The following is a 3,247-nucleotide window of genomic DNA, read 5'->3' on the forward strand; positions in this document are numbered from 1 at the left end:
TGTTCCACTGGGGAGACCGCAGAGGCGCCCCTCTCCGGGGCGCCCTGCCTTGTTTCCCTCTCCCTGCCTCCAGGAGCCTCTCTCTGGGGCCTCTCGGAGCACTGGAAGCAAAGAGGTCAGCTCGGGTTGGGCTGACCATTGCACCATCTGCCTTCAGACGTGACAAGCCCAGGCCACACCCTCCCAACCCTTGACCTGTTCGAGGTAAGTGCCCCACACAGAGACACCCGCTACTCTGTGTCCCTGCAGAAGGCACACCGGAACCTCTCGCTAGTATATTATACGGTATAATACCACGTGGATGTTGCCTTCACAGTCACCACCCACTCCCACATCAGCATCAAGTGGGAAACTGTGTCCTCAAGCCGGGGAGTGCAGCCTTTGGACGCCCCCTCTAGTTCTGTTCCTGTCTACCCGCCCTTTTTGGGGAGGGGGTAGAAACGTAGTTATCAAGTGAGATACCTGGACATGTCATGGGGTATCACATAGGAAGTTGCAGAGTACTTCCCTAGGGACCAATTTTCACAATGATGAAGAAAGGGTCAGTTTTCAACAAAATAGTCCCCAACAAATGTGATTCAGAAACAGGGGTAATAGGCAAAGTCGGCACATTCTGTCTGGGTCTCCATCTCCTGTGCTAAATGAGGTGGAAAAGCAACAGACAGGATACCTATGTTTACCCATGGAGTAGAATGACATAGATTCCTCACATTATGAACTGGGATCCAGGCAGCTGCAGGGAAAATAATCAAAGCAGGAAGGAGAGGCATCTCAAAAATGGAGACTTGGTTTGATCGCTTGTTGACTGAATTTACTTCTCAGATAGGATAGAAACAAAGCAACCAGGAGGAAGGACTTCCCTTGATGACTGTCCATGTCGTCTCCATTACTGTTCCATTTCCTGCAGGTCCCAAGGAGGCAGGATTGGTTGGTCGAAACTTCCATCCAAGGGTTGGGAAGGTGGGCAGGAAGCAGAGTTTGGGAAGCCATGAGTTATTTCCAAAGCTGAAGAGCGTGGACTGTGAGGATGAGATCATTTAAGTCCTTGAAAAGGAGCCCAAGAAGCCGAAAGAGATTGTCTAAGGCCCAGAAAGTGGAAAGTGGGGCTCTCTCTGCTGGGAGCACAGGCCCAACACTGTCAGGATACCTTTCATCCTCAGTGGACATCTAGCATTTTTCTGGTCCCCGAAAGTGCTTAGGAAATGTTCATCATCAGCATAGAAGATGGAGCTTATGGAGTGAGCCAGGTAGGAAAAGTACTCTTTCACAGGCATTGGCCCTTTCCCCTTCTGGGAGCATTGACAGGGGAGGAGCTTGACATCTGACTGGGGGTGGTCTAAGGTCAGAAGAAAAGGAGGCTATGCAGAGACCGTGGCAGTCCCAGACAACTCAGGCAAGGGCGTCTCTCCACACTCACTGAGCTCCATGAATAAATAACAATTAAGTAAAGAAGGCTAAGAAGAGCAGGAATAGGCATGGTCTGCCAGATTCTCACCCCCTCACACATATGCACACACACATGCAGACACTGAGCAGATGATGAGATGTTCCAGGGTTGGCTGTCTCATCCCAGGAGTATACTCATAGTATAGCCCTCTGGAGGCCAGTGAGGCATGTGTGGTGGAGGATGGAGGCCACTGAGGATTCTGGCACCAGGATCTGGACTTGCAGTCTTTAGACATGGAAGGTTATTCCAGAAAGATGTCCAGCCGCATGAGCCTCTCCATGTATAATGCATGGGGGTCTTGTTCTTGGTCATGAGAGAATTCCATCTCAAACACAGCTGGAGGGGACACATTCAACTCCAAAAACATTATATTTTCAGCACTGTGCTGGGGGTGGGACTCCATTGCCATGGCAACCCAAGCTTACTGTCTGATAGGCCTGATAGGTAGCCCATTGTAGGCGTGGGCTGCGTCTTCATTTGCCTGTTATTGACTCCAGCTGGCAAAAGTGGCTAGAACTTCCACTTCTCTTCCTTATAGTCTTGGAAATCCAGTTCATGATCTTGTTCTTCTCACGAGGGATGAAGTTCTTGATACTTGAGCTTGAATTCCCAGGTCTGCTCATTCTGTGCCTTCTCCAAGTCATGCCGCATGTGGATGTACTCATCATGCTGGTTCTGGATCTCCACCTTCACCTTCTGCAGCTTGGTGTAGAACTTCTTGAGTTTCTTGGTTTTGACTTCCACCTCTGCTGCCTGGATGCATTGGTGGCCCAGAGCTACATGGTCTCCTCATCTCAGAGCATCATCTCCTGCTGCATTTCCTGCTCACAGCATTTCTGCTTGGCAGTCTCCTGACTTTTCAATTCATACATCTTCTGTCACTTGTTGGTGTGATCCATGATGTTCCTGGCCCTGATGAGTAGCTTGCTCTCTGTGGCCTTGTACTTGGCTGCAAGCAGCTCTGTGGCCTGCTGCTCCTGCTGCAGGTCTTCTAGCATCTTCTCCTCCTCCAGCAACTTCTCCCTCTCACTCACCAGGCTGTAGTCATCCTGGATGCTAGCCATCTCCTCCTCCAGTCAGTCCTTCTACTCCTGAAGGTAATTCTCCATGTTCTTATCCAAAGCTGTCTTAGGATAGGCTGGGGCAGGCAGTGGCTCTTGTTGTCATCCTTCTCTTTGGCCACTCAGGCCTTAATCACTGGCCCCTCATGGTACCCCACTGAGGTTGACATGGTCTTCTTTCTGCTGCTGCTCTTCCTCTGGAGCTGCTTCCCCAGCATCCCCTTTTACTCCAGCTGGACCTTCAGGTGGATGATCTCTTGGTCCATAGACCTATGAACTAAAAAACACATTATCTGTACTACACATACCCTATATAAAATGGTTGTATCGGGAAAGGATACACACACAAGACACACTCTCATTTTAAAAAAGAACAGTCAGAGACTTATAGCAGTCACTAATCTATATCAATTTTGGAACTCTAGGCAAATGTTACCAGGTACCCAAACTCTTGGGTAGTGCATATTACTTGCTTAGGCATTCAATTCTAATTCCTGGGATTGTTTCCTAGATCCATTGTTTTCCAAGGTTCTTGGCTTCACGTCATAGAGAAATATTCCTTTTCTATTATCTTACTTGGCCACTTCTAAAGAATGTGTTGGAACCTATATCCTTTTTGGTGGCTGCCAACGTCTCCAGCCTCCTTCCTCCTAGTTGATTTTTGGGGCCCAAGACCAGCTTTGTTTTGGTCTATATTAACAGTGCTTTGCTCATACAGTCCTCTCTGAAACTTTGTAGG

General features: G+C 48.8%; 1 pseudogene; it reads right to left on the reverse strand.

Annotated features, from left to right (window-relative positions):
• Positions 1-1,499: 1,499 nt before the first annotated feature.
• Positions 1,500-2,774, reverse strand: LOC100062121 (kinesin-like protein KIF3C; annotated as a pseudogene).
• Positions 2,775-3,247: the final 473 nt, after the last annotated feature.

This window comes from Equus caballus, chromosome 3, assembly GCF_041296265.1.
Source record: "Equus caballus isolate H_3958 breed thoroughbred chromosome 3, TB-T2T, whole genome shotgun sequence".
NCBI lineage: Eukaryota > Metazoa > Chordata > Mammalia > Perissodactyla > Equidae > Equus > Equus caballus.